This window comes from Erigeron canadensis, chromosome 7, assembly GCF_010389155.1.
Source record: "Erigeron canadensis isolate Cc75 chromosome 7, C_canadensis_v1, whole genome shotgun sequence".
NCBI lineage: Eukaryota > Viridiplantae > Streptophyta > Magnoliopsida > Asterales > Asteraceae > Erigeron > Erigeron canadensis.
The window spans coordinates 29,449,232-29,459,225 of NC_057767.1; the positions used below are offsets into that span (position 1 = coordinate 29,449,232).

At 31.5% G+C, this 9,994-nt stretch overlaps 1 long non-coding RNA gene across 1 annotated transcript; it reads left to right on the forward strand.

The window, feature by feature from the left end:
• The first annotated feature begins 205 nt into the window (after positions 1–205).
• LOC122608337 lies at positions 206–6,385 on the forward strand. Its single transcript, XR_006325211.1, has 4 exons — positions 206–498; positions 805–942; positions 5,763–5,844; positions 6,016–6,385. It is a non-coding gene; the product is annotated as an uncharacterized LOC122608337 (long non-coding RNA).
• The last annotated feature ends 3,609 nt before the right edge of the window (positions 6,386–9,994 follow it).

Sequence of the window (9,994 nt, forward strand, 5' to 3'; positions counted from 1 at the left end):
TTGAATTTGAACAGCTCACTTTTGACAAGAAAACACTAGGAGATAAGATAGCATGCTTTGATGGTCCTTTTCACAATACCGCGGTTTATTGCTTCTAGACACGCTATCCAATACACAAATATGATCCAAACACGTTTTCTCCCAACAACTCTTGCTATCACGTCAAAATAGCTGTATTTATCAATCCAAAACATGTAAACTCTACACACATAGATTTAATCCATAAACACCTTTTCTCACTCTCCTTGAAAAACTCTCTGTTCTTTCTCTCACTCTAATAATAAAAGAAAATAAAAAACACAATCAAGATTTAAGTAATACTCTTATTAATCGAACACATAAGAACAAATAAAAGTCTCGAAAGATGATGAACACAATGAAGAACACGCAAGTTACAGGCAAGCACTACACCCACCAACAGTGATGAAGAACAGTGTGTTTGATGAGAAACAAATGGTTCGTGTTTAAACAATTGAAGCTAGTTGGTTCAAGAAACTAGTAAGTTATTCTTTTTCTCTTTGAAAAGAAATCAGATTTGTAAAGGAGTTGGGTTAAGTTTGATTGAAATAATGAAATGGGTTTTGAAAATGATTTGTTTTGAGATGAGAATGGGTCGGGTTGAATATAAAAGAACAAATACCGGGTTTTAAAATTTATGTTAAAATGCCGATTTTCAGTTTATAGTACTAATGCCGGTTTTCAGATTGAAATAAGAAATGCCGGTATTCGAGTAAAAATTTTGGCAGAGACTCCTTTTATGAAATGAAGAATTAAAGAACTAATACCGGTTTTGGTGTAAACCAGGTATTTGATTTCACAAAACCACAGCTAGGCAACGGAAAGTCAAGAATGGGGTGAAAACCGGTATTTAGCATGCAACAGGAAAGCCGGTATTCGTATGGTGAAAGGAAAGCCGGTATTTGTATGCAGAGGTGAAACACGGTAAGAAACCCGGTAGGAAAATCGGTATTACAACATACAAAAACTGAAATCGCAAAAATTAATGAAAAAGGCCCGGATTTTGCGCCATGGGCTCTGGTACCAATTGTAAAATGTTAATTTAGGCTTAATTTTGAGGATTAATGATGAAATTGTGAGTTTTCATATAGTGTGTGTAAAAGTGTGTGAAAGGAGAGAAAACCGGTATTTAGGAATAAAAAGGATTTTATTATATGAAAGTGTTCATTAACAAATGGGGGTGGAAGGGGTATTTATACATAATGCCTAATTTCACTAAACCCCTTCCACACTTGGATAATTACAATTCAACAACAAATTTTAAAGTTAACAACTATATTTATCGTTTTGTGACTAAGAATAGCTCACATGTCAAATAATCACAATGTTACTTATAATGTTGAACTACTTAATATGTAATCAAAATGAATTTCACACCCCACCTTAGGCGGAATCGTAGGATATGACGAAAAGATATAGCAACGGCACATGGAATTTGTAATAGAGTTATACTAAATGAAATCCAAATAAATGTAATTCCCACAAGCGAGATAAGTCTAGGCAACACGCCTCAAATAGCAAAAGATATAACAAATAGCAAATAGAGTTCAATGATTAAATGCCACTAGGAGTCCATGAAGGATCTCTTTATTAGTCTTCCTAAAGTCCTTATGCTCAGTCTCCCTAAGCATTGTTATTACCTGAAAATGAATGCTCAAAAATGTCAACATAACGTTGGTGAGTTCGTAGGTTTAAAGGAATACAAATGAGTTTGCTGTGCATGATATATCAAGTTTGGACAATAGTGTAAATATAAACATGTAGTAGCATACCAAATACTGATCAATGCCATCATAGTTATCCAACAACACAATCCCCATCACTCCTACCAACAACTCAATCATGCTTTAAATACCAACAACTACCAGCTGGAGTATAAAGTTGGTCGATAGTTTTCCAATAGTCTTCAATAGATATCAAAAGACATCTATTGCATCAAAGAAATCAATACAAGCAAGCTAACATACACATTTCATAATTACATGTATTTGTCCATGAAAACAAACAAGTTTTGGCATAGCTAGTAAAGAAATGAAAAGTGTTTTGAGCATCATTTTCCCCCAAAGAAATAATATAAAAAGGGGCCACGAAACTTACCTCAACAAGCAAGTGGTTATGCAAAGTCCAACAAGGTCGCTAGAATCTACACAACATATATATATGAACAAGTTACAATTATGGACATGGTCAAGAACCATCCATTGTAACTCGTATTTGATGATATACATATATGGCTACTTTCAAAATATTCACAATTGATTTGTCACGTATTATTAAGTTACAAGTCACATAACTTAATATAGTGTATTTGTTTTAATGATATACCATTGGTTTCTACAAGTTCATATTCACTGAAATTTTTGGTAACTTTATCTATTTTTTATTAGGACGAAACGAACAATTCAAGATTTTAAATCTTAACCACTGTAACCTTAGAGTGTTATACACTTACATGAATTTTTACTTAATTTATTTCGCACGTTAACTATTTTTAAAAAATTCCAATATTACAGACTAGTCAGAAAATTCACTGTTTGCGCGCAGAAAAGTTTTATAAAAGTTAAGGGCCTTCGAAGCTTCAAAAAAATCCAATTTTTTAACTGTACACTCTTAACATCTCAAAAATGTTTTTGGAGAAAAATAATCTTCCAGTTCATAAAATCAACCAAGATATGACTATTTGAAGTCGACCTAAATCTGTTCGGAAAACTGGTTTGCGCAGTTTTGTTATAAAATGCGTTTGACAACCTTAAACTTCATATTTTTATACGAAACCAATTCCACCAGAAAGTAATAGGAGGCAAGCGCATGCATTGTTAGCAAAAGCTTAATAGGAGGCATGTTCAGTCAATTAAGTCACGGGTGTTTAAAATTTTAGTTCAACTTGCTAGTTGAGTTAAGCTTATATGGCTCTTTTTTATGTTAATTAGTGTGAGAATTAAGTTAAGATAGTGGACGATCCCATCCTTTAGTTTTCTACTAGACTAGATTTAATTAAACACAATGTTACCACATTATCAATATTATATGTAAATTTATTGCATATTAAATTTAGTTTACTATTTTTATACTGAATTTTTTTTAAAATTATGCTCATTGAAGTTGGTACTATCACTACTAGAAAAGTGGGCTTTACCGACGGAAAAAATCCTTCGCAAATACCGACGGTTTTACTGACGGATATACCGTCGCAACGTTGTTTTACAACTGTCAGTCAAATTACGACGGATTTACCGACGGATTTACGACGGTTTGGCGACGGAGAAACTCCGTAGGTAATCTGTCGGAATACTACAAACTTTACCGACGGATTAGCGACGAACATTTCAAATAATATTTAATAATTTTTATTTTTAATAAAATTTTGTACTTACCGACAGATTACCGACGGAATTAATAGATAAAAGTTATTCGGACTAACCTTTCAATTAATTTGATATTAAGAAACTAATTTATCGATTATTTAAATTTTTCCGTCGGTAATCACCTACGGATTATCCGTCGGTAATACCCATCCGTCGGTAATCCGTCGGTAATACCCATCCGTCGGTAATCCGTCGGTATTAACGACGGATTACCTACGGAAATCTCTAGATATTTAGTTTTTTTAGCTCGGAACCGAATATTTAGCATAATAACTTCCCATACAATTAAAAAACATATAAATTTGTAATTATAGCAAGGTTATACTCACAAAACTCATGTTTTCCCTTGTCATGCATTCTTTATATATCTTTAACTTAAAAACGAGGTTCATCTTGACATTCGTGACAACCTTATTAATCTTATAATATTTTGCATTAATAACTACAAGAAAACATAAACAACCACTTTCATGGTTGCTTCTTTTTCATTTGTTGTTGGGCAAAATAGCATTGTGATCATAATACACATAAACAAACCAACTTACAACTCTATTCAAATATAATCAAAGTTAGTCAATTTCTAAGTTCTTTCTTATGTTTAAATGTTTTATATATATGTTTATCCGTATACCGACGGATTACCTACGGATAAATCTAGATCTTTAGTTTTTTAGTTTTGGAACCGAATATTTTGCTAAATAACTTCGTGCATAATTAAAAAACATATAAATTTAGAATTATATCCGGGTTATACTCACAAAACTCATGTTTTCCCTTGTTATGCGTTATTTAATTATCTTAAACTTAAAAACGATGTTCGTCATTGACAATCGTGACAACCCTATTATCCTTTCTATAATATAATTAGCATTGATAATTACAGTGCCACGTGTCATGGCACTGTTCTATTGGTCTCGCCTGTATCTCGCGTTTTTCCCAGATTTTGCCATATCGGATTCTGTTAAGGTTATTTTTTGTTCGGTTTTTCTTGGTTTTCTACATAGTTTTTTTGGCTTTTGTGTTTTCTTTCTATTGGTCCACCTATACCCCGCGTTTTTTTGGATTTTGCTATATCGGATCCCGTTAAGGTTATTTTTCTTTTAGTTTTTATTGGTTTATTACATAGTTTTTTGCTTTTGTGTTTTCTTTCTATTGGTTCATCGTATACCCCCCATCACTATTTAGATTTTGCCATTTTGGATCCCGTTTGGGGTTTTTTCTTGATGTTTATCATAGTTTTTTGGCTTTTGTGTTCTGAATTAATATATTGGAAACTTTTACATAATATTTAATTTTTCCTTTGTTATTTTTATTTTCGTTAAGGTTATTTATCTTTTGGTTTTTCTTGGTTTTTTGATACCTTTTTTTTGCTTTTTTGAGTTTTTTTTTTTGGCATGGTTATCAATAGTCACAATGCTTATTAAAACTTGACACGTCGCATCGGTTATAAAGTGACACATCGCACGTTTCCTATAGTTTGGATTTTGCCACATTGCATCCTGTTCGGATTTTGTCACGTCTTTTTCTTTTTTAGTTTTGTTTTTCTTTTTCGGATTTTTTATTACGGGTTACTTCTTTTGTTATTTTCACACTTTTTAATTGTCATTCAACCTTATTGTGATACACCCCGTACTACTACTTGCATTTTGCTATATCGCATCCACCTGATATCTGAATTAATATATAAATATTTTTGTCATATCACATCCCGTTCAGGTTTCTACTACGGGTTACGTTTTGTTTTCTTGCATACTTTTAAACAAACATATTAATGACAAAATTATTTCTATTAAGCTGTCGAAAATTCACGGCATATATATACTAAAATAACGAACCGTTTCAACAAAGGAATCGAGACCCCGCAACGCGGGGTCCAAAATTTTCTAGTTGATATTATTGATAAAAAAAAAAAACATTAATTAAATTGTTGAGAAAACAAATATATAAATATTAAATTTATTCACACATGCCAATATGTGGTCCTTACATGCCAAACGTTTGTTTTTTTTTTTTAGTCTCACTTCTATTAGCTTTTGTGAGGATGAAAATTTCAAACCATGTATGTTTTTCATTTCCCTCTAAAACTTCCCCCCTAACACCTCCCATATCCCAACACATCATTTTTATACATACATTATTAGTACACTTTACAACTCACAAATATCACATTTCACTCCACCACTATTCCCAAGCTATCATCTTTTTCCCACCACCGAAATCACCACAAGAACACAAACAATCATTAAACCCTATATCATCCAAATTTGCAGCCAACAAAAGCCACCTGACTATTAAAACCAAGCCCCTTGCTCTCATCTGGATTTAATGTTTTTTTTTTACATCTACTAAATGTTTCTTTTTTTTTTTTTTTTTTTACAGATCTAAGGTGAGTGAAACTCCGGGGCATCGGATATATCTGAAAGCGATTCACCATTGACGGGTCTTCATCGTTACTTACGAGGTAAAACTACTACCTGACTTTGTTACTCTATTGGTGTAGATCTATGGTATCTATGTAAATTTACATAACTATTCCATATTTATCAGAACATTTTGTATTGATTTTTAGATCTTTTGGTATTTAAGTGAGTTTTGTAATAATGATTTCGTTTCCTTTTGTTTTCTATTTCAGATCTTAAAAATTAAAATTTAGCGAATGGATGGGAAAATTCAGTAAGTTTGCGGTTTGAATCCAAGTGTGTAAATGAGAGAGACGAGATTTAGCTTGCACTAGAAGACGACGTCGTTGAAGACGAAGAACAAGATGAAGCTCATCTTGCATTTTTCGAGGTGGAATCCTTCGAGATGAATCTTGATTCTAAAGAGATGTATATTTTTTATTGGATCTTAGAAATAAGTTATTAGACTGTGAATGCAAAATGAATTTGTTAGAAAAAATATTTATTATGTTATGAAAGTGACGATGAGCAATACGTGTAAATTGGATTAGTGGAGGATTAATTAATATATGTGAATGTCGATCTTTGTTTTGTATATTTGTGTTTTGGCAAAATATTTTTTTAAATAATTTTTTAGAAAATATTAGCGATGGATTAAATATAAGAATGTGAATATTGATTTGTAGCTAAATATTAAATTAAATAATTTTTTTAGCTTGTTAAATAGATGCAGCGTCGGATTACCGACAAACATTTCCGTAGGTAAAATTTGTGTTCCGTCGCTTCATCTGTCGGAAAATATTACCGACGCGGTTTTTACCGACGGATTTTTTCTGTCGATAATCCGTCGGTGATTGCCGTTAGCGACGAATTACCGACGGATTTGACCGTCGGTAAAACCCAGTTTTGACATACTTAATAATATCTGAATACCACATAATCATAATATATACATCGAAGTTGTAAATTGTGACATACTTAGCGATATTTGAATCTTAAAAAAATAATATGACAATATTATAAATGTTTCTATTAAGATGACATCTTAACATGTTTTGTTCTTTGTTTTTTTAAATTGTGCCATGTCAGTTACTAAAAAAAACTTATAAAATGATAACAGTACAAACTATCTTTGAAATCTTAATATATTTACATTGAATTTTATTTGTTTTTACTTAATTAATTTTGTAATTATTATATAGGACGTACTATTATGATATATATTAGCTATTATTATATTTGATATATATTAATTATTACTTTGATTTATTATGTTAAAGTTATTGGTTAAAAAGTGTAATTAAAAAGTCTAACTTGTTAATAAAAAATAAAAAAATATAAATTAAAGTCAAAACTGAAAACAAAAGTCAATTTAATAAAATCGAAAGATGTGGCTAATCGATAAACTATTAGAATAACCGTTTTTCAATATATTAAAAAGAAAGATGATTAGTTTTGACGACAAAATAGAATAGAGTAACAAAAAATATCAAATTTGACATCTTAATTGACAATGTAGGCTCGTTTATTATTATTTTTATTTATTTATTTATTTATTTTTGAAAGGTGTGGATCATTTGCTCGCAACAGAGGATTTAGCTTACGTTGTCTTAACCGGGTCCATGCTAGAGAACCCCCTCAATACCTAGTAGGAGGAGAAACTCCTAACCAAACCTCCCGAAGGCACGACATTTAATTGGAATAAAACCCTGCCACCCCTCTGCAGGACTCAAACCTGCTTCACTGGAGGACTTTATCCTTCCCATGTCTCGAACTCAAGACCTCTAGCATATAAAGCTGGTGCTCAACCACTGAGCTATGATGGGAGGTAGGGCTGTAAACGAACCGAACTAACACGAACGAGACCTTGTTCATGTTCGTTCGTTTAACTTAACGAACGCTTCACGAACAGATAAACAAACATAATGACTTGTTCATGTTCGTTTGTGTTCATGAACGAATGTTCACGAACACAAACGAACGAACAATAATGAACGAATACAAACGAACGAAATATTTATAAACTTTTTCTTAAATAATTAGGTATTAATAATATATGTATATATATATTTATATTTAAACTATTTTTTAGAGGATAGTTGATTATGTATATATATATATATATGTAAATGAACATAACGAACAAATGTTCACGAACATAAACAAATTATTGTTCACAAACATCGGTTCATGAACATGAACATAAACGAACGAACGTTCACAAACAGATTATCGAATGTTCATGAACGTAAATGAACGAACTTCCCGCCGAACAGTTCATGAACTGTTTGTGAACTGTTCAGTTCGTTTATAACCTTAATGGGAGGTACTGTAGGCTCATTTATTTAATTTAACTTGAAGTATCTAAAATAATACTTTCAAATAAAATTAACATAATAAAAGATATGTTATTCGTAAATACCACATGACTTAAATTTTTTCCTATCCATACGAATTATTCTAACTATTGGCTTATGATTTACTCGGACAAGTAGGCCAATGAAATGTACATGAATCATGAATGGTTCAATTTGGCTACTAGTTTCACCTTGTATAGTTGTATGGTTCTTACGAGAATGAATGGATGGTTCACAAAAGATAACAATCTCTCTTCAACCGGCATTTAGCACTAAAAATATTGACTTTTAGAAAATGTATCCGATGTCGATTACAGAAGCCGTCTGTAACTTGAAAAAATTGGGAAGATGCACCACCAATTAAGACAAACCTATTGTTAGTTTTTTTATTTAGTTCTTGGTTTCTTAACTAAAAACGCATTCAAGACTTGAAACCTTTACTTCAAAGGTTCTGTGCCCGAGGGCTTTCATTTTGATAAATCGTTAAAGCTAGATAACTGTGTTGTTTAAGAGTATCCACTTTAAAAGTTTTTTTTATTTTCACCTCTCACTAATTCATAAGTTTAACTTATTAAAAAATCATTACTAGAAAAGCTTTTTATAAAGCTTTCTTTCATTAAAATCATATGTTTTCGGAAAAAACTTTTTGTCAAATGAATGAGTAACCTCAAACTTATTCATTAAACTAGCATGATACTCGTGTAATATAACGAAAACGGATAATTTTCTGTTTGCAATCAGTTTTTATATTATGATTTTCAATACTGCATTTATAAAAACTTTCTTTCTCAAAAAGGAAAAAAAAAAAAGCCTTTCATCAACTATTATTAGAAATATTCTTGTGACTGAAACGAGTCCTTAATGAATGTAGATTATATAGGTAGGAGTTAAATGCATTTCAAAAAGGTAGGCATGAGCCTTAAGATAAAACAACCCTTAGGCTATCTCCATTGGGTTCATTTTGCGAGTTTGCAAACCTATAGGCACACCGAACTTCAGTTTGCCACTGTTGTAGGTTTAAAATGCTGGCCAGTTTGCTCATCCAATTTGTTGCCCAATGCCCCAATATACATATGTGGGCCAATGTTTAATTCTTTTTATTATTATTCTTTGTCTTTATATATATTTTTTATACAATAGTGTATTATTTAATTTAGTATCTATGATGATATGGAATGAGTAAACTGAGTTTTAATGTGCTGAGTTGAAGGTAAATAAGTTCAGTTTGTTGATTGAGTTTACTTACGTGCAGTTAAAATGACCGATGTATTTGAGCAAGCCGAAGGTGCCATTGACAATGGCCTCATAGGGACTAGGGTCAATGCAATTCTTAAATGTTGAGAGCTATACTTGCATTTGAACAATGCAACTCTTAAATGTTCACTTTGGTTTGTGAGCCTATGAGTATATTATATATCCAATATTTAACTCCGTAGGATGAAAAAAAATAAAAAAGCATATATTGTCCATCACGAGTGTCATGTGCATTAAAAAAATTAACCAACATAATGTTGACTTCTAAAATAGTAAGAGAAACACTTAGCGACCTTAATGTCCTAAGTTTGATCCTCATATGACACGAGAAAAAAACCCTTTAAATATCCGTTACGAATGAAGCTTACGTCCACGTATGAAGTTCTAAAGACACGTGTTCGATTTTTCGGGGTGCACAGATCATATGAGGATTAGGATGAGGTATTATACCGATATCATATTGGTCATGGTTAATGATTCGATAAGTATCTAATTATGACATCCCTCGGTTCCTCCTTTACCTTTTTTCTTTTTAAGTAATTTTTTGAAAAGTAATTATTTGGTAAGCTTTTCAAAAAATTACTATTTGGTAAAAATACAT